This window comes from Odocoileus virginianus, chromosome 5 (assembly GCF_023699985.2).
Source record: "Odocoileus virginianus isolate 20LAN1187 ecotype Illinois chromosome 5, Ovbor_1.2, whole genome shotgun sequence".
Lineage (NCBI taxonomy): Eukaryota > Metazoa > Chordata > Mammalia > Artiodactyla > Cervidae > Odocoileus > Odocoileus virginianus.
The window spans coordinates 38,532,747-38,560,290 of NC_069678.1; the positions used below are offsets into that span (position 1 = coordinate 38,532,747).

At 36.5% G+C, this 27,544-nt stretch overlaps 1 long non-coding RNA gene across 1 annotated transcript; it reads left to right on the plus strand.

The window, feature by feature from the left end:
- Positions 1-5,668: 5,668 nt before the first annotated feature.
- On the plus strand, positions 5,669-25,390 carry LOC110135266 (uncharacterized). Its single transcript, XR_002313315.2, has 5 exons — positions 5,669-5,838; positions 6,222-6,294; positions 17,501-17,670; positions 21,082-21,204; positions 25,172-25,390. It is a non-coding gene; the product is annotated as an uncharacterized lncRNA (long non-coding RNA).
- Positions 25,391-27,544: the final 2,154 nt, after the last annotated feature.

Sequence of the window (27,544 nt, forward strand, 5' to 3'; positions counted from 1 at the left end):
ATGCCGCATGATTCTAGGCAAGTTATTTTGACTATGTAATTCCTGTTTCTGTTACTACATGAAAACAAACAAACAAACAAACAAACAGGGACAATAACAATACCAATCTATAGCATTGTTTTCATATATATATATATATATATATTTATATAAAGATACAAATAAGTTAATATGTGTAAAGGGCTTGCCCTTTAAGTGATGGTTGCTGGTGCCCTACTAATATAGAGTCAGGTAGAATTGGGCCCTAACACTAGTCCTCCTGAATCCTTGGGTTCCCTTTAAGCCTCTTCTGAGGTCAGGGTACATTTTATTACAGGTATTGATATCTCTCAGCTCCTCCATAGGATACTGGCAGCTCCTTTTGGCAGCTTCCGTGGCAATGATGCCTCCTACCCCAAACCTGGTACACCCTGGAACTTCTTCAGAGGGGGTAAAGGAGGAAGGTGCATAATGAACTGTGTTACTCGATTAGCCTGGATAAGCCCCAGAGCATATGAAGAGCTAACAGAGCCAGCTGGCTCCCCAGCAAGCCCTGGTTCTGCCAAGACCCACTGATTCCTGATGAGGAAGCAAAGAGGAAACACTGGTTCTGGGAAGACTGAGGAGGGCATTCACCCCAAGATTAGAAAGTTATTAGCTAAGGCAGATTGTGAAGATTCAAAGAGCTATTTATGAATGCTTTGAAATCCATTGAGAGTCTATTAACTAGACTAATGGATAGAGGGAGTCTATCCATTGTATTAGTTTGTCATTTTTAATCCCTTGGGTATTGGGTCCTTGAGCAGGGTGGAATCAGACTTTCTTGGTGATGATTTAGCATCTCTGAACTGACTTCTAGATCATACTCGCACATTGCATGCAAAGCACTGTGCTAGGCTTTCTTCAATGATCAGACTTCCACAGCTGGATTCTTAAAAAAAATTTGAAAAAGCTGATGCCACAAATGTTGCTGGTGAAAAAACATCATGTAGAGTTTATTCCTTTTCTTTCCCCCTTTTAAAAAATTTATTAAGATTGAAAAGTCCTTTGCAGCTTGACTTACTTATTTTCCAAGATATTTAAAAGGAGATATTCACAGGCAAAGAAACTTTTTCCTGCCCAAATGCAGTGTTTTTCTTTCTGTCCTCACATGAATGTTGCTATGTGTGTCAGTTCTAGAGTACATCACCCTCCTTTCTTCAGGAAATGTTCCCTTTTTCTCCTGGTGAAAATAAAAATTCTCCTCCTACTATATATGCAAATTCTCATGGCAATATGTTTTTGTTTCTGAAAATCATCACAAAGTAGACTGAAAATGTCGTAATATATTTTCAAAATTACCAAAAAGTGCTTATATGAAGCAGCAGGCAGTTTTTGGAGTCACCATGAAAACCATATGCAACATGTAATGTCCAAAATCATGATGTTGGACATTGTTGCTTTAGCACATGCACTTGAGAATTATTTTATGTTATTTTCATGAGAATTCAGCTTCAAACAATTAGAACTATTCAAACCAGACAGTTCTCATCCTCTGGTATTTAAAAGGACTGGCAATTCATGAGATCTGTTATCTTGATACTATTTAGTGATCCGCTCTCTTGTGATGTCATTACCTACAGTGACAAAAGGCAGGAAAATAAATATGCTTTGACATTATTCCAAAAAGCACTCAGGAAATAGCAATTTTTTTGAGATGAAGTAAGTTGAGAAGATTGGCATTTTCCAAAGACAGATGTGTACTCCTATGATTCTGGTGACACCACCATGCTTTGAATCCCATTTGGATTTGTTGGGTGGAAAATCATGGGTAGTGAAAATATTCACCAATTTCATCCCCTTTAGCTTGGTGGATGGTCCAGACTTTAAGTACTTACTGATAGAATCAACCAGCGAGAGGTCATCTCAAAATCTTCTGCTGGATGAAGTCATCGCATTTTGAGATTTGGGGGCACATCCCATTTTCATGACTCTTTGAAGATATCCCAAGAGGCAGCACTGGGAGGTATTTAAACTAAGAATGATTGACAGTGTCTGTAAGTACTTATTATGTCAAGGCTTCAGCTTGTCGATTGATGGGAAATGATGTATAATAAATTAGAATGATCACACATCATTTCCCATCGATTGAAATGCCAAATCCTTGACGGAGTAATGAGTTACGGCCAATACCACTCACTGTCTTAGGGGTAGATTGATTGCATATCCCCTCATCGATGTGATCAAACAACTAAGAAATCCTAAGTACACATATAGCTCCCAAATTTTACCATTGTTCCATTGCAGAGGATGAAGTTAGTGTTGCCTCAGTGAGCATTGCACAATGCCATGTGGGTGTTGGAACAAGGGTATTCTTCACCATCTGATGCAGTGAGAGCCTCTTCACTTCCTGCAGAAATACAGATACATCCTAAGTGCAGTGAGACTCAATGAAGCACCGTTAACCACCCTGGCTACAAAAGAACAAAATAGAAAGGCTCCCAAAGTCTCTTCACAGAAGCAAAAGGAGGAAGTTGACAGCAAGCTCAATGGAATGAATGTTTAGTATGCTCATGTACCAGTGGGTGGATATTTTTTCCTTTCTCTTGTGTAACTTATTCTCAGTAAAATATGCTTTTTAAAATCTTTTCAGTGGGTAAGACCAATTCATGTTCCTCTCTGGTAGGAAAAGCAGTTCCTTCTCATCTCATAATTAAATACCCCAAATCACCAGCTGTGAAAAATTTTTATTTATTTAGATAGCCAACCTGTCTGTTTTTCCTAGAGGAGGCAGGAGAGCTGGCATGATGCATAAAATTATTCTTTGCTCCTCAGTCAACATTCTGTGACTATTTCTAAGGTCGTTTTGGACGTGTTGTATCTTCATAGGCATTTTAAAGTTAAATACAAGTTTTCTAAAATTTCATTAATTCAATAAGTGTTTTTTTCAGCAGCCACTATGTACAAGACACTGTGATAACCTTAAAAAATATGTTACTGGGAAACAATTCAACATGGAAATTTTGTCTTAGTTAAGAAACAATAAAACACTTTCATGATTAGAAGATATAAATTATTCTCCAGCTTTATACATAAACCCAAGCATTTGATTTCTTCACAGTTTGAAGGCCACTAGACTAAATGCGCTAAGAGGGTAAGGAATATTGTCTTATTAATTACTGTATATTCAAAGCTAGTTAAGTTCTGGCACATGTCAGACATTCAGTAAAATATTCTTAAGTGAATAAATGAATGAATGAGGTATTGGGAATTATAGATTCTTTTCAAATGTAGGTGATTTAATTCATGTTTTTAGAAATTTCCACTTTTATATTTACATTTTCTCCCTTGGTAGAATCATCACGGCCATTAGGAGGATGATATCCAACATGGTTACATCAAATTTAGCTATTGAAGAAGGATGAGAATGGAAACGGAAGCAGGCAGATAAAACATTTAATGATTCTTGCCATAGTAAGAATTAAGATAAAACATTTAATGATTCTTGCCATAGCACCCTTGCCATATGCAGGTGCCCTCTAGGGTTTTTACACAAGTTGTCTTATTACAACAATGCTCATTTTACAGATGTGAGACCTGAGGTCTCGAGAGGTTAAGTAACTTTCTCAAACTTATGTGGATAGTGAGTAGAGTTGCTGAGAGTCCAACCAGTCTCCTCAGATCTGCAACTGACCTATTATTAGGAATGATCAGAGTAGAATCAACGGCTTGAGAATTCCTGTGAGAGACTCAAGATATCACTGTTAAATATAAGATAGCAGGATATGACTAATGCAGGGTCCATAGTCTTCTGTTCATGCAATGGATACACAGAAACCACAACTACCCTTCAGATGATTCACTGAATGAAAAAACTTATCAGATTATGAGACTTGTGAAGCTGTCAAGAAGTTAAAACATCATAAGCACAATTCTTGACTCTCAATATCTCTTATGTAGTCATAAAAGAACAATTATTTATTTGATTCACTTTATTCTATAGTATTTATTACAGGTGAATAACATATTCCCTACCCTCAGGAAATGGTTTGTAAAGAGGTATTTATATAGTAATATAAGTGCTGGGCTTCCCTTGTGGCTCAGATGGTAAAGAATGTGCCTGCAATGTGGGAGACCTGGGTTGGTTTCTTGGGTCGAGAAGAACCCCTGGAGAAGGGAATGGCAACCCACTCCAGTATTCTTGCCTGGAAAATCCCATGGACAGAGGAGCCTGGCAGGCTACAGTTCATGGGATTGCAAAGAGTTGGACACAACTGAGCGACTAACACAGAACAACAGCAAATATGCCACAATAATATTAGTACTATAGAATCATTTTACACCCTCATACTACCAATCAGTCACAAATATTTATTGGCATGGTAGAAAAAGCTGAGATGATAAAATTATCTGGACTATAGTCATTAATATATTAATAATTCTGAAAAGTGATTTATTTAGTAATAATCACATCAGGTTGTAAAGAACACTAGGGTTTAAGAGTGGAGTTATTGGTAATTTAAGAAGGAAAAGTCAATTTCATTATCCTTTCCTCTTATTCAAGCAAGTAGAATATTGTATTAAAACACTAGTTTCATCAGATAAGCACAATATAAGGTAAAATAGGAAAACTCAGAGAAAGGTGATGTGCACCAAAGCAGACAGGGACTGTTTCCATGAAACCAGGATTCTTAATAGCACATCATGGGCTAGTTGCTCACTATTATGAGTTCACTGGTAGGCTGGTCCTTGATTCCATCCTCAGGAAATCTAAACCTGGTAGAAATTGCAGTATAATTATGTTTAATTGGTTATACAAGCACTTCCTAACTTTGAGTGGAGTTGAACTCTAAATGTTAATTTAAACTTACCTGCTTGTATTTTAAACACATTTTCCCATAGAAAGAATGCCATGTGTGATGGTTAGCTTTAGAGGCTGTTTATAAGGGCCTTTTTTGCACACTATTGGAAACCGGAAGTGTAACAATGATGGCAAATATTATTTGAACTACATTTACTGCACCTTACTTTGCTTCTATAAAAATATGCATCTAAGTCCTACTTCTGAATATCGGGAACCACTTTCCTTAGCAGTGGTATCTCTCCTGGAAAGGGTCCCTTCTTATGGTGGACCCTTAGTTTACCAACTCCTTTTCCTTCTACATCTGCATAAAAATAGAAGCTCATGAGGTAATCTTCTTGCTACACATTTGATATTAAGGGGGAAAAAAAGACATTAACCTTCTAGGGGAGTAGGAGCTAGTTCTTCCTCCATCTGCAGTTTACAGAAATAGGTTGCTTGTAATGTAGAGAAAGACTGTGCTGCCATGATATTAACACACAAGCTTATAGTTGTGTGTGTTCTACCATGTCTGCCCTTGGATTAGTTTGCTCAGTGTCTCTATTCAATGTATCCTTAAAGGCAGAAATTAGGACTGACAGTTGTATAGTGATTTGCAATATATAGAGTATTTTCACAACATTTTTCCTTTTAATGCCAACAATAACCCTATAAATTGTTTTTATCTCATAATAGTGACTAAGACTCAGTAATGTGACATAATATATCCAAAGACCCGCCACTATAAAATGGCAGAGCTGTGATTCTAAGGAAGATATTTTTGGTCCCTAACTTCTGTGCTCTCTCTATGATGTCAGAATGCCATAGGAGAATTTATACTGTCAAACAACTGAGGGTTGAACACTCAAATCAAGTTAAAGCATTTGTACCAGTCTTTCTTTCAGAAATTGAAGAATCCTCCTCAGCATTAACTTGGGGTTTCTTTAAGTCCACCATTATGGAAACAATTGGATTTTCTGCCAAGAAACATTAAGGCTGATTTGACAAGAATGACGAGGCACTTTAAGAGTTGATTGACTGTTAGTACAAGGCTTTTAAAGCTTTCTAAAATTGCTTAAACTATAAGTGAAAGAAATGGAACTATCTACACAGAATTTCAAAGGAAAGCCTAGGACATAAAGAACAAGTGGTAGGATAGTCAGATATGTATATGTCTACCCAACAATACTCTGATTCCTACAAAATACAGGTTCATTTGGTTTTCCCACAATGTTCTATAGTTCTCACACTCAGGGACACATTGAGGTCTAAATTTATGAATATTAAAACATAGTTTTGTGTTTATTGAAGGACTTTCAGAAGATCTGTTTAGCTAAGACTCTTGTTGAGATATGTATTTGCAACTCTAACTTATAACTTCTAATCTAAAGCAAATTTTACCCTCTTTTCATTTTTTTGATAGGGTGTGGCAACATGAGAAATCAATGGAAAACAGAATCTTTGAAGTTGACAGCATCTCTGATGAAATCTTCCAGGTGAGTTATAGGAACTTCAGTTATTATAAATCCATACTTAGGACCCATGGTGACAGAATTATTTCAAAATTGTTACAATTTTAAAGAAAAAATAAGGCAAGATTTTTCTCCATCTCTTTTTCAAAGAACATATTGATCTACAGTGTTCATTAATGTCAATAACAGATTTTTCACTGTTCTCCTGTTAAAGGAAAACAAATAAATTAAAAAAAGAATCTTTTATACAATATATGTTTTTTTTAATCTCATAAAACTCTGGCTTTTAAAAATAATTTTTTAAAAAGATTCTTAACTATGGACTTTTCCTAATCTTCACATTTAATTAATGATCATTTATATTACAATCTTGAGTCCTTTAAGGAATGAAATTCCAACAAGTATATATTATCATCTAATCCTCATATTACTTCAGTAATATGAGGCCATTGGCAACTTTAGTATTAGAAAAAATAGCCAAGCTCAGAGTTCAGGAAAATAACCAAGTAAATGGTCAGCTATTTAAATAGACTGATAGATAAACCCACATTGATTTCCAAATGCTATCACATTCATGATGTTAAGAGTTTTGGTCACTTGAAAACAGATTTTTGAAATCTTTTACTGAGATAGGAGAAAATGCCACTTGTACTTAAGGTTTAGAAGACTCATTTTATATAAATAAGCACATATTATTATTAAGTCCCTGAGACAGTTGAAATAGATGGTGATATTCTAGTCTTTCTTAAATTTTTTCCATCTTTTAGAAGATGAAGTTCACCAACCATCTAGAATCCCACCATAAATTTCAAGCTTCATAGTATAAAAAAGTAAACGTTTAAAGTTCTGATGTATCATTTGAAATTTCTCTTCTGTAATGATGCAACTGGAGGATAAGAGCTGGGTTTCTCAATATTGTGCTATTGACACTTTGGGTCAGGTAATTCTTTGTTTTGGGGAGCTGTCTTAGGCATGTAGGATGTTTAGCAGCAGCCCTGGATTCTACCTATTAGATGTCAGTAGCTCTTTCATCAAAATTTTAATGACCAAAAATGTCTCCTAACATTGCCAAATGTCCCTTGGGTAGATGGACAGAGGGACAAAACCATGCCTGATTAAGAACCACTGGGGTGGAAGCATAGACTTCTAGGGTTCCACTCCATTTTAGTTTCTTTAGATATTTAATTTGAAGGTGAGCTGGCTAAATAACATGTCCTAGATCATGCAACTGATTAGAAGTCGAGGTAGAACCCAAATCTAGATCTTATTATTCTTACAGTATTCTTCCCATTGCAGCATATTAACTTTGGTTATTACTATGGAAGGAATATTCCACTGACCCTTGAACACTAAATTCATTACTCAGGAACATCCTGTGTGCCTTGAGATGGTGGCCATTTGAGTTGAGTCAGAAAGAACACATTATTTAAATGAATGAAATAGAAATATTCAGAAAAGTTTTACTTGTTATAGTTCAGTGTTGCAGATACTTCAGGTGATGATAACTTAATAGCGTCAAACTGCTCACATAGCGTATTTGAAGTTGTACTGCAATGAAATTAATCTGTGCAAGTCTCTTACCTTCTACCACCTTATTTTAGATAGGGATTTGTTGCAAGTGTCCTGATACCATAATAGTTTATAACTCAAGGTAAACAAAATGTGCCTGGCAGGAGCAATAAACTAAAGACCAAATTAATAACCCAGGACCACTCATTATGTCAGGAAACTTGTACGTAAGCTGTGACAGTGTCTGTCCCCTTGAATTGGCCCCATTAGCCATCTCTGGTTTATTAAAATAATAATGGAAACCTTCTCTAACAAGCGATCACCAAGAAAGTCCACTGCTGGGTAACCAGCTGTTTGAGGAACTAAAGAGAATAAAAAGAGGGTGAAAACAGATGGGATATATTTTGCATTTTCTACTCAGACATGAATATGTACACATATTATATTAGGCCATCTCTCCCACACATGTCCCTTTCTCCTTGGCACATTATGTTAACCATTCATCACTTCCATATATCAACTTCATCCAAGAATTATGTATGCTCTTTCTTTCTTAGACTTACCCCCTTCTTTACACTATTTTTTATTGAGCTCTTTGGTTAAAATGTGTTAATTTTTCATAAGACATTTTATAACTTATGCTGCATGGAAGATTTTTTTGTGTGAAGTGTGTTTGTTTGAAGCAGAATTTATATTGTGTGGTTAGCTAGTAGTCCTACTAGGCTCCAAGACTGGGAGGATTCTGGATCATTAACTGCACTTTAGATTGTCTGAATGTCAATCAGACTGAGTGCGAGAGCTTTCAAAATAATTTTAAAAATCTTATGCATAAGGAATATCTATTTTTGTTGAGCTGGAAAATAAAGAAAAAATAATAAAGGAAAAAATCATAATTATACATAGTCTTATTGCCTAGATATTATAGATTAATTACCCCTCTCCTCCCCACACACATACAGATACCAACACACACACATGCATGTATGTATGCATGCATTCCTGTGTATATGTATGTGTATATATGTATACATAAGTGTATATTTGGGATTATATGATAAACAATTTTTGCCACTTTTTCATGTTGTTATGATTAGTTTTTTGTGCCCTTGATTATTCAAAGATGTATTCTAATTGTATGCAGATACTCTAATTTATTTAAATAGTCCTCATTTTCTTGTTATTGAGCTTTTGATTCCAATTTTATCTGGCTATTTTAGTATAAAATAAAATATAATATAATAGTAAATTGATGATACAATTGATTTTGTACCTTTGTTTTTCCTAGTTGTTTTTCTTTTGATTTCTTAGAAGTCAAATGCTAAATGTAAGACCATAAACATTTATAAAACTCTTGATACATATTGCTAGCTTGTCCTCCAAACAGATTCATCAATTTAAATTTCCACCAGAGAGGTATGAGGAGATTTTTTAATTTAAATGAAAAATGTAGTTGCTTAATAGGTGTCAGCATTAAATAACCTAAGAATTTTTTTATATGAATCCCCTCCCCACTTTTGGCAATATAGTTTTTTTTCTTTTTTTACATTAACTGCTTTTAATGAGTGGACATGGATCAAAAGTAAAAGAATGTGATAGGGGCTACCAAAGTACTTTTTATTTTTAAAATAATGGAATCATTAAAGATATATAAAATATCAACTATGAAAGGGCATTAGATATCGTTTAAAACACTTTCTCCTTTACTCACAGTTTAGTCATTTATTAAGCATTTATTATATGTTATTTCTGTAATCTTAAATCCAGCTGGGAAGATAAAAAAGTGCATAATGAATTGTAATATATTCTACAAATATAAAGACAATGGACAAAGTGCCTTGGAAATATATGTGAGTGGGGGAAATGTTTAACTTTTCTCTGAAGGATAGAACCAGAAAAACACGTGTGGAAGAGATAATTCCTAAGGAATGAATTTTTTTATTCAGGAGAGGGAAAAAAAGGGTTTCTGGGATGAAACAACATTAAATAGATATGAGGACATGAATTTATACAGCTGATAATTATACAGCTTACTATTATACAGCTTACTCAAACAACACTGGCTGTGAGGAACATAGAAGGCAACAAATGTAGTGTTAGTATCAAATTTTCAGTGTCAGGTTAAGTTTAGTCTTATTCTCTAGCTACTGAAGATTTCTGAGCCGGGGACATGATTCTTTCTGTATCTGTATCTTCAAGTGAGAAGAGACTGGAGGCAAAAAGGGTGACTGTCAGTGTTGCCTAAATGAGATGATAAGGGCTTGAACCGTGTCAAGTGGTGGATAGACTACACATGAGGGGATGGGGTAAAAGTCGTATCCCATCAACCAGTCCATCAGCAAATACTGACTGAGTGCAATCTAGGTCCTGGAGATTCAGAGAAGAACAAGACAGGAAGTTCTCCCCCATGGAATTTTTTATTTTTTTTTTTAAAAAAAGAATTGGTGCTATAAATAAGGCAATATAACAGAAAACTAGTGATGACGAGCACTATGCTTAGGGTGCCGAGGCTGGAGTAAAGGGGGTCTTCTCGGTTAGGATGACATATAAGCTGCTGCATGGAGGTGGAGAGAAAGAGACAGCGATGTGAAGAGCCAGAGTTCCCTCACTCTCAGAGAGATGAAAAATGAGAAGGCCTGCAGGGAGAAACATTTTACAGAAGAAAAGATAAATAATTGGAAAGGCTATATAGGGGAGGGAATAATCATATCGACTTTAGAGTCAGATACTCATGACTACAAATCCAGGCTATTCAACTTACCCTATTAAGCCTCAGCTTCCCCTATAAAATGAGAAAAATAACACAAACTTAAAAAAAAATCACTGTAAAGATTATATATAGTAATATATGTAAAATTTAGCATGTTAACTTCAGATAGTAAAAATTCAATGGAAAGTAGTCACCATCATCATCATGAAGAAAGAGAAAATTTGAGCCCTTCAAGTTTTTGTCTTCAGTGACTGAGAAATGAGCAGGGAAGCCCAGAATAGAAGCATGTTGGTGTATTCAGATAGTGAATCTGCTTTGAGAGGCTTGTTGGAAATCCAGGGGATATTTGGACCTAGAGGTCAGGAGAGAGGTCAGCATACAAAGCATGTGGGAATCACTGGTGTTGCCCAGTAGAAATAAAAATAAAATACAAAATCAAGATAAGAAAACTGAGAATATAGCACTTCATGAGGGTAATCTTTTTTTTTTAGAGAAATATCTAATAGTTTGAAAAAAATCTTTTAATAATTTGAAATCCATGTCCAGTTTATATCCAGTGGCCCTGGTCAATCTTTATGGAAATATGCAGAATGAAAACAATCTCTATTTAAAATAACAGCTTTTTCAGATATTTGAAAAATGGTATGTTTGACTCCTCAGTCTTTATTTGGGAGAAATTGTCACAAATATTTCAACCTTTCCACAGATATTGGGACTTTTATGTCCTCTCGTCAATTTGATTGTATTTTAGACGAAATTCAGTTCCTGTTGCCCAGAACTAGCCCAATGTTCCAAATGTGATTTGACTACCTTGTTAGTTCTTACCTAACAAGTTCTATCATTTTCATCTGTTGGGGTCTTTATAGTTTTATTTTTTTCATCTCTCATATTAGTGATTGTCCCAACTTTATGTTATATATTAATACCAATTTGACAGATATGATTTCAAAATCTTTATCCAAGTTGTGAACAATTCTTGCTAAACAGGTACCCTTGGCTTTGTTTTGCTGAAAGTTAGACTTTAAAGTGTTGCCAGAGACTGAGCATAAAGAAACCAAAAGGGAAGTAAAAAAAGGAGATGGGATAAAAACTATTTGACATAGACTGTGGGAACTGTAAAATCTTGGGAGATATTTGGGCCACCTCTTTATTTCTCCCTAATGAGGATAATTATATTAACAATGATGGTGATGGTAATAATAATTATCACAATAGGTTACTGATAACTAGTCTCAGAAGTGCTGAAACTCAGTTCTCACAAAAATCTTATGAGGAAGCATTATTATTATTTTCATTGTCTTTTTCTCAAATAAGGAAACTGAGCTTTAGAATAAATAATGTGCCCAGAGTCACACAAATAGAAAATGAATGAATCTGGGATATGAGTCCAGGCAGTGTAATTCTAACACGATATACTATACTGCTCTGTTTTGTACTAATAGTTATAACTTGTTATCCTTTGTCACTTTCAATACCAGTTACCTTTCTTTTAAGGGATATTTTTTACAAGAAATGATCATGTTATTACTGGATACATGAGAGTGGTTAGAAAAGAAAGCTGGGTTAGGATAGAGATTCAGGGCAGCCATCTTGGCTCACTTACCAGCTAAGTCCTTCTTCCTATATATATATGGATCTCACAGTGGACATGAGCAAAATTGAAAACAAATGCATGAACCTTCAGAATTCAAAACCTTTGACCTTGAACAGTCAGAGATTAAATATGTAACTACCAAGGAATTAATGTCTCCATTTTGGGAGAAAGGGAAGAAATTTAAATTAAAAAGACATTTGCCTTACAAAATTCTCCTTAGTCCTCATGTTTATGTAGTAAGGTTTGGATGGCTGTGGCAAAATCTTCAGTACTTCCAATGGCCATCAAACTTGAACAGGGGATATAATCAGTTAACAAATATTCTATTTGATTGTATGAGTAGAGTCCAAGAAATGCTCAATATGTACTTGAAGATTTAGTGATGAAATGGATCTATTGACATATTTAAATGAGTTACCCACAAAATTTAGAGGCAATTTTTGTAAAGAGAAATTGGAGAAACCAGAAACTTCTATTAATGCAGGTAATTCCATTTTGCTACATAAATAATTAAATGTATACCTATCTTATAAATGTCAGTACTTAAATTGGAAAGAATTTTCCAAGATCTTTTCAGATTGATACCCTATTTAGTTGAATAAAAAGAGAAGCAAGTGATGATCCAGTGCTTTTTTAAAAACTCTGGTGAACTGGAGAGACTATGACATTTAAAATGCACATCTAAAAGCTTCTAGGTGGAATTTAAATAACTTCATTATTTTACCTTTTCCTTCAAACCACCCCAAATATCCTGACTATACTATGGGCCAATCACTTGACCAATTTTCTGTATAATTAAAATCATATGCCTTCAAAACCACTAGTAGGGGGAATGCTTCTGAGACTCCTTCCTAGCCGTATCTTTTTTATACTTGTGTAACTTAAAAATGACCAGGCAGAGTTTTTTCTTGTCTTTAAATTGCTTTGCCAAGTTTCAGCTTTGAGCACATTTTTATGACTGATTTATTAAACCTGGAAACTAGAAGTTTATAATAGAAATTCTCATAAAGCCTTAACTCCAGCATTGCTAGCAGGTAGTCTAAAGAATGGAAACACTGATGGACCCTTGGCCGAGGCATTTCTAGAATACAACCTGAGAGATTTGGTCACGTGGTCATTTATTTATTTTTAGGTGAATACTCTTCAACCATTCTAGCAGAAAGTTTTGTTCTGTTGACAAATAGGAAGCATGTAGTAGTCTGGCTATGAATCATACCTTCTGTTGTCATTATTAATTTTAAGGACACATTAAAAGAAGCTTCCTCCATAACACTGCACTCGGGGAAAAGAAAAAAAAATGTGTGCTTATCTTTCAGGCTGACTGAGGAGATTTATTGCAAATAAAATGATTCCAAATTGACTAGGGAGATTTATTGGAAATGAAATTATTAGAAATCCCTGTTCCTTTTTAAGATATTTAGAATGTACCTAAGTGGAACATTTTTGCTTTAGTTTTAGAAATACAAACTTCTGGCATTGCTCATCATTAGAATTTTTCCCCGCAGGCTTTGGCTTTATTAGCAGCTTAAGAGTATATTTAGCACTGTCATATGTGAAATCTCTTCACTCTGTTAAACTAATATGGGATAAAATGTCTTTTTTTACAGTGTTACTCATTCATTATATAAAAATGAAAGCAACCACTTCAGTGTGGATCCAGAGCTACTATTTTTATGACAAAGGAGAGGTGACAATACATATCCCGTAGGCACAATGAGAGTATTATATAAGAGTCATTAGTATAATTGATATCCATAGAAAGAGTGTTTTATCCAACATGATTAAAATGCGCAATACATTATGTAGGTTCCAGCGTTCCAGCTGCTATGTTGTAATCTTTCCTTTGATAGATATCTAGTGAAAAATAAAATTATCCTCGTTAAAAGGATAATCTTCTACTACTTAAGGCTGTGAGAATGTGAGACAGTTGCACGTCAAGTGCTTCAACCATTTACATGTGATTTTCGCCTGTGTGTTGTGTTTTGTTTTGGATTTCTCAACCATGGAGAGACAGGAGAAAAGGTCTCTTTAAGGAAAGGCATCTTTCCCAATGAGCTAGGAAAAGCCTGAGTTATAATTCTTTGCCTTTGTTTTAAATTCCTCTTTTTAGGTCCACCTTAAATGCATACATTAGTGAGACCCAGCAGTAAAAGAAATCACAGAGCCTAAAATTTTAAATTGGCTTCAAGTTGAGAATAAGGTCTTAAAGGCAAATGAATCAAATAATTATTTTAAAAGAGTGTCTCTGCACACAATATACACACTGACTGATTCATTCATTTTAAAGGTATTTATTGATTACCTACTTTGTATTAAGTGCTTACTCAGGTGCTGGGGACCCATAGAACTTCTTGTCCATGAATTTCATTTTAAATAGTAAATCAGGAGGGAAAAACAGGTGGATATCAAATAAGCCTGGGTTCCCCTCTTTAGTCCGCAGAAGCATGCATTATTGAGTCATAGAGCTAGAACAACAGATTACATTATGTTGATATAATGATCATCTCAAAGAAGTAAAAGCAGAGTGTATACACTACTAGCTCAACACTTATAATAGCATCTCTGAGTTACTGTCATTTTTTCCTTTTTGCATATACTGGTGATAATAGCAATACTAAAAACTGAGAAAAAGGTTGTATGCTAAGGCTACTGGGAGATATCCAGGAAAGGGAAGTCAGTGACAAAAGAAGCAGTATGTCTACTTCTTAACTAAGTAAATGCCTTATCTGCCAGAGCAAAGAGGTCTGTTGCAAGCTGCCCTGGTAATTATAAGTTCTTCTTTCTTCCCTTCAACGGACCTCCAATAGTGTTGAGAAACAAATGAAATAAAATATTTAAACTTCTTTGTAAACAAGCCATAAAGTGCTTTCTGGATTTGTGACATCACTCTAATTTTTGTATACTACCTTCTGTAAGTTGCAGGCCTTATCTATAAATAGGGGAGAACACTTTGCTGCCCATCGAAGTTATAAATGCACTTTAAGTAGGAAGGGATATCAGCTATTTTTGAGGATCCTGGATACCAAGAAATGTCAAAATGATTATCTAAAAATTATGTAAGGAAATGAGTTGCTCAGCAAATCCACATACTTGGCTGTCTTTGATAGTATAGTATAGATAGTAAGGCATCAGTGTTTGAGAATGCAAATAATCCTTTAAGGACAGGACAGTGAAAAATAAGAGGCAATATTAGATTAGCCACACACTTAGTTAAAAACTTTGTAGGATGAAATAATGATGAACCGAACATATACTGGGGAGACTGATTTATCTACAATGTCTGTACTTGACTGAAAACTTTCATTTGTGAATAATAAACTAATGTCATGGTATAGTGTCTTGCTTCCCAAGATGGTCAGATTCCATCAGGTTGTAACTTGATTACGCATTCCCACATTCCACCCTCCCCATAATATTCTTTACCCAATGCTCCAATTTTCAGGTGCATCCTCCAGGCTCACCTGAGCCTTATCTCTCAGCTTTTCCTTTGGATGTCATCTATGACATTTGCAATCACAGAATAGACTAACTTATCTTCTCTACCAGTGTTCTAAAAAGTGACTTCATCTCATTATTTCTTCATCATTATTCACAGTAATTTGATGTGATTGTTGTTGTATGCTGGTCCACATGATGTCTTCTTGCACCTTGGGATGGTGAGATTTCCTGGGAGCAGATTTCAGAATTTTCTGTACATCCTCCTTATTACAAAGATTCAGATATGCCTGTGGTCTTATAAAAATTTCAGTGATGAGATTATGATTCTAATACCACATAAATATTGTTATTATTAGCTAGAGTAATAATGATAGATGAGGAGAATGGTAAAGACTTGGCATGGTCTTATCCTCAGAGTGTTCAGTGTTTCCACTGGCACAATTGAAGATATCATTTAGTATACCAAGAAGATACGTGATGGTTCAGGAGCCATTACCAGCCTCCGTTAGAGCCTTTTCAAATCCTGTGCTTATTGTGTATGTTATGAATAAGAGAGCACAGAAATTATGCATGCGGGGCCAAATTCTCATCTTGCTCTGGACCCCCATGAACCTCTCTTTGAAGTCAATAGAAGCTCAGCAGGGGGTAGAACAAGATGAGAATTTGGAAAAGGAACGTGAAGAAAAAGGGATAATTTTCCCCGACCATATCATCATTTGGAGTGCATTAAATGCTCACACAGTGCCTCACCCCAATTCCTTTTTACTTCAGTATCAATAAAATGGCATGACAGATTTTTCTGTGTGTGTCTCTGTATGTATGTACTGTAAGTCATTTTCAATGGGAAGAGAATTGGATAACTTCAATTACTCTCCTGTAAGCTGTTATTATTGAACTGAGCCAGAAGTGCTTTATTTTCAATAAAGAAATATTCACATAATACTACTTTCATGCAAATTCAGGTGCTATAGGTTTTCAAAGATTTTCCAGAAAGGACATGTTCCACTGGCCCAAATAATTAACAACTTGTCTTTGTCCCCTTGCTTCCATTCAACAAATTCTTACTTTGTCTACTGTGGGATGCCTGCACAAATGTGTGCTCTCTCAGGACAACACTGTTTGAAATCAACAATGCAGTTTTTGTTTCTGCATTGTAATATCCACCCCCCTCTCAGGATTTGCATTGTTTGGTACACACAATGGTAAATGAATGTCCAGAGGGGAACTCTGAAAAACCTGCCCCAAAGCTAGAGGCCACACCTTCCATTCCAGGCGATGCCCACTCTTTGTCAAATTGGCACATGCCTTTTGAAGAGGGGTTGCCCTCAGAAACTTGGCTTTCAAGATAAAGCTCGTTTCGATCATGCCATTTTCTTTGAGGAAGAAACCTGACTCTGTCAGAATTTCACACCTGGATGTGTGCGGATGAAATGTCCTTTAACTTAAGGCAATTAATATTCACAGGATATCTAACATAATTCATGAGGGTCTGTGATATATGATAGTAAACAATATCATTTACACTGAACCTTAAAAATATTGACAAAGACAAGTTCTTAAACACTGATGAAACCTTGTATTGTGTGTTATAATTTCTGGGTTTTATACTTGGTGCAGTTTTTCAATTAACTGCTCTGTATTCAGAGCGATTATTCATTTATTACAGTCAGTTTAGATATGGTAAAGATTAAAGGAGTAAAACAAATCATTTTAGTGACACTGGCTAGTGATACATTGTTATTATTCTGATTTTTATTTGTTTTTTTTTTTTTTATTTGGCTCTTGCATGACAGGATTTATAGTACCTACTTTTGAATGCTAAGTCTTTTTCCTTCCCAGTCTCTATTTTTATGGTTTTAAATAAGCAAAAACAGCCATAAGATTTGAACTGGAGTTACCTATCTAATTTATCAAATGAAAGATACATGTGTAGAAATACTAATTCACACACACAAACATTTTCAAAATTATTTTTTGGTCAGTGACAAGATTTTCCTGGTTATATGAAGGAAGTACCTGGTCTTTTTAAAGTGTGAAGATTCCCAGAAGTGTGGAAGACAAGAGTTGAATTTATGTAGTACATAAATGAGGCATCGATATATGAAAAATCTTCTAAGAAGTAGCACACAATTTTGAATGCAAGTAAACCGAGGTAAGTACACATATTAGACATTTGGAAGTTAATGATATAGAGCACAGAGCTTTCTGTCAACCTTGCCGTGTGGTTTTCCCAGTGTATTGCAACGACATGCCCTGTAATGTGTCATTTTGCTTCTAAAGGGGTTTACATGCTTTTGAAAGTGACTTAGATTTTGGCAAAGTTTATTTTATGCATTATGCATAAAAGTTGTCATCAGGATTTAACAAAGCATTTTGCAGAGAAAGATTAGAAATAAAATCTCTGCACACCAAAATGATTTGGATGGTTTTGCTAGATGGTGTGAACTTAAAAAAAATTAGCATGTATCTTAGCCCTTTTTCAAATTTCAAAAGATGAAAAAGCTCTACAGTGAAGAGAATTTTAATGTACAGCGTTAGAGCAAAGCTCATCAATGCTATTTTGTTTCCCTTTTGGCTAGTATTTTCCTATCATTAACAATTCCATATCCAGGGGAGTTACGATGGCATTAAGACAAGGAATTGTCACATTCAATAATGAGTGTGAGATATTTCCTACTTGAGAAATGAGGGTATTGAAAGAGAAAACCGATTCCATATTTTTTGATTTGAAGGCATAGGACCCTTGATGGAATGCAACTGTATTTGTGGGTGAAGAGAAGAAATTAATTGGGAAAACTGATACAAGAAAATGTTAGGATTTAAGTTAAAATGACCATTTTACAATGTTCCCTGTATTTTAACACTTTTTAAAGCTAGATACATTAGTTCCTTATCCTCTCATGTTTTAAAGAATGAAGTTCTACAGGAGTTAAAAGATCTCCCTTCCTATATAACTAAGCTTCTCTGGGGACAGCACTGAAGAATTCTGTTTTTAAAGTCATATGGAGAAAGAGTAACTTTTTTTTTTTTACTTAAACAAGAAATGAACTAGTTGAAACTTGAGCCTTGAAATAAATCTCTTCTGAAGCTAAACTGAGTGTCTTGACTTTCAGTCTTTCTCCCGATACTCCCAGGGTCACGTCCAATTGTGGATGTTCCTTTTATGTGCGCATCTTTATAAGGAGAGCCGTTCCACCTGTAGCATTGCTGAGACTATTTCTGGTAGCTTCTGATACATGCATGCTAAAGGACTGGTAGCTTCACACCATGAGCAGATTGAAATTTTGCTTTTTATTGGTATTTTTGGAGGTATCATTACTGCAGAATTTAGGATACAACCCTTGGAAATCCACTTTTTTTTGGCAACCACACAGCAGCACTCCTTGGAGTGCTTCTGCTATTAGTAATTGTGTGAGTCAGCTGTGAACAATACCCACAGAAACCCGGGGATCTTTCTCTTTCCCAGTCACCAGAGGGTCTTATGTGTTGTTTCAGGTAGCAAATCACATTTTGTTAGTAATGTCATTGCACATTTTTTTTTTCACTGTACAGACTTCAGGGGCTTTTTCACCACCAAGAAGATTTTAAAAAACACGTATATAGCTTTCTCTTTTATTTTTGGTTCCTCACTTCCAGGAAAGTTAATTGGAACTGATTGGTTTTATTTGCTGACTTACCAAGTACCATGGAACTGGAAACAAATGAAGAAACATTAGCATTCTACTGTCTGCTTTAGTTTTTTTTTAACTCTATTCCTCTCAGCTTGTCTTTTATCCACAAACCATTTTTTTAAAGAACACCAGTGTCTGGATGAAAGGAGAAAATTGAGTTGAAGGATCATAATCATAATAATAATGCTTTACACTTGCATAGTGGAGAAGGAAATGGCAACCCATTCCAGTATTCTTGCCTGAGAAATCCCATGGACAGGGGAGCCTCGCAGACTATAGTCCGTGGGGTGGCAAAGAGTTGGACACGACTGGTAGACACACTCACACACACACTAGCATAGATCTTTAAAGTTTTTTCAATTATCTCCATTTCTATTATAATTGGATGCCCATAACAGCTCTTTAAAATAGGAAGGAAGGGAAAGAACACTTAGCAAATATCTTCCATACAAAATATATTCACATATCTCATTTAATACTTGTTATGGCACTGATGATTTAAAAATTATTTCTCCTAATTTCAAGAGGAAATAATGACTACTGGTGTGATTTGTGAGAATCCTGGGTTTGAACCCTGCTCAGGTGGCTCCCAAACGTGCTTCTATCCTTTTCACTGATGTGAGTTGGGTCAGATTATTACCTAATTTTCGGTCATGAAGTTTGAGATGAGTATAAGTGATTTGCTTGTAGTTCATCTCAGTTAACACCTCCAACCCAAACTGGAAAATTTATTTATTTGTTTCCCTGGCTTTCATACTTTGTTACTTTTACCTGCCTCTGACCTTCAGTCAGAAGTTGATGATGCTTTCCTGTCCATGATTACTCAGTTTCTCAGTAAATGGAGCACCACTCACTGCTTGCGGGCTCCTTAACAGACCGCTACAGAGACAGTGAAGGAGAGGTGGAATCAGTAGGGGAGGAGGTGAAATTCAGCATGGATTATGCTTTGTCTTTGCTTCTGAGTGTTTACGGATTGCATTATTGCAGGGTGGGTTTTACATTCAAAGCCAATTTGAGTCAATGTTGCATTGCAGCATAGCATAGTTAATATTTTTTGTGAGTGCCGCCTGTAAAAATCAGATCAATACAATTAAACTTTAAGCCAGTGATTTTAATGTGAATATTTCAATACTTGGCAACAGGGTTGATATTTTAAACCTGATATATTGGAAAGAATAAATATCTTAGAGGAGTACTAATGGAAAAAGAGAAGAAATCAGGTAAACCTGATTTGGATAATAATCAGCCAGTCAATCAGTCCATACACCGAAATTGGTATAAGACGGCATTCAGTCCATCTCAGGTGTCTCAGAGATGTCATTCACTGTCACATTACAATACCACCTTCTAGTATTCAAAGTGTCCCACACACACCTTATCTCATGCTTGAGGTTCAAGGACGGCAGATCACTTGACTCCTAGTATTCTTTTCTTCATGGGCTTCCCTGGTGGTGGTAAAGACTCCACCTGCAACGTGGGAGACCTGGGTTCAATCCCTGGGTTGGGAAGATCCCCTGGAGGAGGGCATGGCAACCCCTCCAGTGCTCTTGCCTGGAGAGTCCCCATGGACAGAGGAGCCTGGCGGGCTACAGTCCATGGGGCCGCAGAATCGGACACGACTGAGCGACTAAGCATACACATTCTCTTCTTTTGGGGCTTCCCAGGTAGTGCTAGTGATAAAGAACCTGTCTGCCAACTCAGGAGATGCAGGAGATGTGGGTTCAGTCGCTGGGTCGTGAAGATCCCCTGAAGGAGGGCATGGCAACCCACTCCAGTATTCTTTTCTGGAGACTCCCATGGATGGAGAAGCCTGGTAGTCTACAGTCCACAGGGTCTCGAAGAGTTGGACCTGGTTGAATTGGCTTAGCATGCATGCATTCTCTTCTTTTCAGCTTTCCTGAATGGTGCATGCAACTAACGAGCTCAAGCACTAACATTCAAGGATTCTTTACCACCTGGTCCTGACACCAACTGGAAAAAATACTTCTAAGAAGCCCATTTACTCTACTAAAGAGGTATGTTTTCCTTGTTCTACTTACCTGAAAGGTGTCCATCTCAACAGTCTTCAGAGACTTTTTTTATAGGAGGTCGGGTTTGAAGGAGCTTCTGAATGGAAAAGAAAGTGAGATGCTGTCTGGATAAACAGTTTCCCATTTTCTCTATGTATCATATCTTTCTTATGCCATATTATGCCATCTTTGTATCCCCTATTGTATATTGCTCAGGGCTTCCTTGGTCAGAGCCCCTGTTTTTCTTTCCAAACATGACTCCTACTGCCTTAGGACTTCACCACTGCTTGCTTAGGCTCATGAAATAGCTTCCCGACTGGTTCTTCTTACCCAGTTGTTCATGTGAATGCCAGACACCATTCTGAAGTTTAGATGAACATTGCTTGCTGCCAAAATATGCAATGGGCTCTTATGCCTAGAGAATATAGAAACCCCCTTCGCTAGGGACAAGCAGATCTGGTAGTCTGGAAGGCCAAGATGTAGGAGGATGTTGAGAAGGTGATTATTTTTCTAAGTGAAACTATGATTTATATTACAAGGAGTCCCAGATGTCAGTGGAAGAGGGCCAGCCAAGAGACTAACTGGGTGAACGTACGGGCGTGGAGGTGGGTGGAGGCGGGTGGAGGCATGGCACAGACTTTACTGGATATCAGAGGGGCCCTAAACTTTGGAAGGTAAGCACCAGAGTCAAGGGAGACATAAATTAAGTGCAATGACAATTATTTCAGGGTCTATGAATTTTTAGATGTTTGAATGGTATTCTCATGTGAAAACTTTGAAACTACTGTTAATGTACAGAACCCTAGACCTGGTTTATAGTCTCACCAAGGGTACCATTGGTTTGCCACCAAATAGATCTAACTTTTAACTTCTCAAGTCTGTACAATATGATTATTAAAAGACTGTCCTGGCTTACCTCACAGAATTATTGTGAAATTCAAATCGAAAGGAATATATAAGGAGGTAGAAATTTGAAGAGTAATTTATGGTTTTCCAAAATGTTTTCCCAGGTACAAGGAATTGCTGTTCTTGTTAATGAAGACTAGAACAGCACCCTACCTTTGAGTAGCTTTTAGTTGAGTTGAGTTATGGCACCCACACACTAAAGAAGGCAAGATCGTGGGGCTATAATAGAAATTCGGAGGACAGAGAGTTCATGGAGAAAGCAAAATTATCAGTTGTCAAAGAAACTTCAAATGGAAGGCAAGGCTAGAACTAGCTTTGAAGAATGCATTGCAATTAGATAGTTAGAAAGGAGGAGTGATGTGTCCCAAACTGTAAAGACCATTGGCAGGCAGATGTAGACTAAACTATTTAAAGTCAAGGGCCTGTATCAATGCTGTTGGAATGGGGAAAGGCTGGGGAGGCCTTGGGGATCAGGTGCCCATGTCTGTGATGAAGCACTGATATACTAAGGGCTTATTTCCTCTTATACGAGCACAGCCTAGAGCCCTCAGCATGGGTCCCTAAAGACATTTAATTTATTCCCTTCTCCTTTGTTACATTCTCTTGGAGATTTTGTCAGGAGAAAAATTAGTACTATATATTTTCTAAAGCTAGAAGCTTAAGTTCTATCAACTTAGTGTCTGGTGCAAAGAAAAAGATGGTATGAATATTTGATATGAGGCCAAAAAGAGGTCTTACAGATTAAGTATTATGGAGAGCTGAAAGTCCTCTGAAAACTAATTTTTGAAGGTCTTATTAAATTGTGGCATGAGTCCTCATTGTTCTTATTCTGTTGTGAGTCTTGAGCTGCAATTTGGAAAAGCACTGGGCAGGGCAATTATACAAATAATGATCATTGACTTAAGCTTTTTAATGGTAAAAAGATGATTTGATTCTCTGAAGAAGTGAACAGGCAACATTTTCTCATTGCTGTTAATTATAATTTAAGACAGACTCAATTTTGTATTAGTCACAGATGTTTCATTTCTCAGTTCATATATAATGTGGTACATGGAATATCTCCAAAGAGATTTTAGAAGTGTTTGCAGTCTTGTCCATCTCTTTACCACTTGGTGTGGTCTTTTCCAAAAATCATGACATTTGGAAAGAAACTTAGAGAAGTTTTGAAGACATTTTCGAGACATTTTGCTTTCAATGATCTCTAAAAATATTCCTATTGAAAGTGAAAATTGGGAACATGCTCTGAAAAACAAAAATGTATATTGTGTCTTTGGAAAGCCTGGTTTCAGGAGTGGCTGGGCTGTGTTCCAGGTGTGCTGGGGGTGGGGGATGAGTGTACAAATGCACGATTTCTGAGTTGATGTTACTCACAGAAACCTTTAAAAGACTCCAGTGCTTTTACAGCTATTAAGCAAAAATATATTTCAAATAATTAGACCAAGCAGCTAGTTCCCAAATTACTCCACTGTGTATTATTCTAACCAGGGAGAACTTATCAGTAGGACAAATCACTCGTGAAATTGTGATAGGTTTGGGAGTTTTCTGAAACAAGGTGGTTTGGAATGCAAACCCTTGATGAGGCTGGGAAACTTGGGTTGTGTCAGAAGATAGCTGAAAATGGAAAAGTACCTTAACATCAAATCAGCCACAAAGGCTGAAACAGTAACAACTGTATTTTTTGCTACAGGTATTATGAATACTGCTTGGAAAAGAAAATAAAATTTGTAAGCACATTACAGGGGATTTTTCTTGGATTATACTGATAAAAGTTGAAATTGCATGCTATATGGCAAATCTTTCTGAAACATAATAAAATAGTTTAAGAGGAGCATTTATGAAAAATTTTGGGGTAAGAATGGTATAATTGTGGTACTTTAAAAAATATATGATGACTTCATTATGGGCATGCATGCAGCATTCTTTAAATATCATTCTCCTTCATTTTTAATCTTTATAATACACATTAACTTTTCCTCAAAAGAAAGGCATGTGAATTTGTATATTTAAAATTTGTGTATTTTGAGAATTCACATCATTTTCTGAAATCCATCTGTGATATTCAGAGTCAGTGAAGTTTGGGCAGTTAAACTTTAGACTAAATTTCTTGTACTGTTTCTCCATCAGTCTTGGAATCTTTCTTTCCAAGGGTTGAGGTCAGGTGGTAGGAGTAAATTCATTTGAGTAAATTCTTCAATAATCGACTTGCTTTTGTAAAGTTCTAAATCATAATTGGAACTCCTGATTTTTAGTTCACAACTTTGGGAATTCCCTGGTTGAAGTCTGAAACCAGTCCCCATAGATGGAGGATAAGAGAAGGCAGAAAAAAGAGGCAGCCCATTCCACCTGAGTAGGTAGCTGTCTTAATAAGCCAGAGAACTTCCATATGAGGCTTGTCTAAGGTGGCTACAAGATGAGTAGGTCTCCATACCCATCAGCCAGAGTCTTAAAAGTTTATATAGAGGCCTTAACAAGGTTGAGTTACATACACTGTCAGATGGTTTCCATAAATTTACTGTCTCAAGGCTGCGTCCTTGAAATGCCTCCTACTGTAGGAACAGTGGGCAGGATTTACACCCCTAGGACAGGGGAGAGGGTGAGAAGCATTCAGTTGCCTGGGTCCATTGTGTAGGACAACATGTGATCATGTTCTTTAGATAAACTCTTCCAACACTAACACTATTGGAGAAGAAGCTGGAGACAGATGAGAAAGGTCAGGAAAGGAGGAAGGAGCATGATAAAATACGTATTTTTTTCTTAAAAAATAAAATGACTGTAGAAATTATTAAATGGAGCATCATTACCATTATGCATTTATCAGGTGTGTACCTCTGGTTAAAAAATTTTAATAACATTTCCCTCCCACTTGAGAATGACAAGTGCATATTGTTTGTTTCACTGTTTTTTCAGCAGTGAATACCCATTGTCTTAGCAAAAGTACTAGATTGAGAATTAGAAGATCCCCCTTTTTCCCCCCTAATATTGCTTTTACCTTTTTGGGTGGTAAAAACTATATTTCCAGGCTTCCTTCCTCAGACTATAGAATACAGTAATATTGTGTTCTTCACAGGGATAAGTAAGCCTGTATCTGGGAACTGTTCAGAGGAGAAGAGACTTAAGGTAATGGAAGCAGTGAGGAGCAGGGCAGGATGTTGGAATTCTTGACTGGAAGCTTCAGTATCAAGCGGATGAGAAGGACAGAGCAGTCATCTCATTCGTCTACTGAGAAAGGGACGCCCTCCAATTCACTGCAGCTCCTAAGAGGACATTTGAGACATCCACTTTTCCACGACAGCAAGTCAAGTTTAAAGGCAGGTACAGTTCAACGTTCCAGAAATGTCGCCTGCTGCCAAATTCAAACCTTTGATTTGGCTTTGAGGGATGCTGAACTTGTGTGATATCTCGTACCCCATGGATGGGCATGGAAGGTTGGTGATTTGGTATTAGATGCTCCATTTCAGAGCTTCTGAAAGAGCAAAGATTCTGAGCAGTGAGTGGAATCTTGTTGTTTAAAGAACCCCAGTGTAGGGGGAGAACATCGTTGACCATTTCTAAGATGGGGTGGTGTGCACATCCTTCAGTCTTGGCAAGGTTGTCAGAGAAGTTTTCTGGGGTCCCCTTCACAGACATTCTCATCTCTTGGTAAATCCGGGGTGTGTGTTCTCAGCAGCGGTACAGTCATTATAGAGGCATAGCTTCCCTCATTGCTCAGCTTTTAAAAACTTTTCATTCCTTCAAACTGTCTTCCTAGCTTTGCACATGTATCTATCTGTTTAGGAGAAAAAAGAGAGAAGTGGAGTGACTTTCAGAAGCAATGTTTGCTTGCTCAGTATGGTAAAATGACATTTAAAGAACATTTTAGATTAATATTTTTTTTCCTCTGAAGTTTCATAATATGTCACTATGTAGCTCCATAAAAGAATTTTGTACTAACAGATTTCAAGACTAATTTTGGGCATCGTGAACTCTGCTTCCTCGCATTCTATTAACCTCAAATCTCTACTTAATAATACCTCCATATATCGGTGATGTATGGCAATGCAAACGCTATGTCACGTTATCCTCAAACCCAAGTGGCATGCTCTAGTAAATATGTGTTTTTATTCATGGTCATGTGACTGATGGCTCCACTGATCTGAACTGGGACGGATAAAGCTCTCTAAAGGCAACAGCAGATCAGCAAGGCAGCTGCGTTCTCTGACGTGGCTGAGGCTTTGGCTGGGACACTGGGCTGACTCAGCTCTGTATGTCTCATCTACCAGTGGGCTAGCCTAGGAGTGTCCACATCCTGAAGGCAGAAGCACAAGAGAAAAAGCAAAAATCTTCCAGTACTTACTTTTTCAAGTCTCTGCGAGTGTCAAGCTTGTTCCTGTCCACTTGGCCAAATCAAGTGACCTGACTGAACCCAGTGTCAAATATGAGAAGCCTATAGAACAGCAGAACAAGTGGGTATTGATACAGGACATCCATCAATTGGGGCCACTAACAGTATCTGCCACTTCTGTCTGAGGTGTAACGATAGTTCTATAAAGATAAGCTTGAGATTCATTATGATCTTGAAGTATATTTCCCACAGAAAAAATATATTTTTAATTTTGTTGTGAAAAACATTTGATCATGTTCTCATTCTTTAAAAATTGCTAACTTATTGACAGGTATTATGCGCTAATATGATGATCAATCTTTGGTTAACCACATACCATATTTTATAAGCAAATCATGTATTAAGAATTTCCAATATACTTGATATTGGTAGGCTTGGGGCTTGAGTAATCATATGAAACTATAAAATTTTCCCTAATTTAATTTTAACAGTTCAAGAAAAAAGTTCCTTTTTAAACAGAAGAAGAATTGTGTCTGTGAATACAATGGTGTATGACTGATGAATAAGGTCTTAATTAGAAAGTTACTCCAGGCACTAAAGCTAGTATGATGGAAAGGGACATTACAAGGGGGCCAAGTAGAGGCTAGTGATGGGCAATAAAATTGAAACCTAAAAAGTTAAGGTCAAGTCACCTGGGCATTGATACTACTTATGAAGTTTTGTGGCATAACCCCCTTCTCTGCTCCACCTTTGTTTGAATCTTGTAAACACAGTCCAATTGGCTTTGCAGAATGAGGCAGTAATGAGTTATTGATGGGAGTGAGTGCCATGTGAATAACTATTTCTTTGAAGATCTCTTCAGGCTGTGGTAACTGAAAGTAGCACAGAAGGAGAAATTGATGGCCCATATTCAGCTTTTGAATAGTAAGGCTTGAAGAGCTTTTAGGTACTAAACAGCTTGAGGAAAGGCAGGATAATGGGACATAATTGTACTGATTATGCAGTTGAGGTATGATAAAGAATAATCTGCTAATTCTACTAAACTGTGGCATTTTGTAGCTCCTGTTAATATTTTCAGTAGAGGAACAAGAGATGAGTTTATTGAGTCTTATTCAAAAA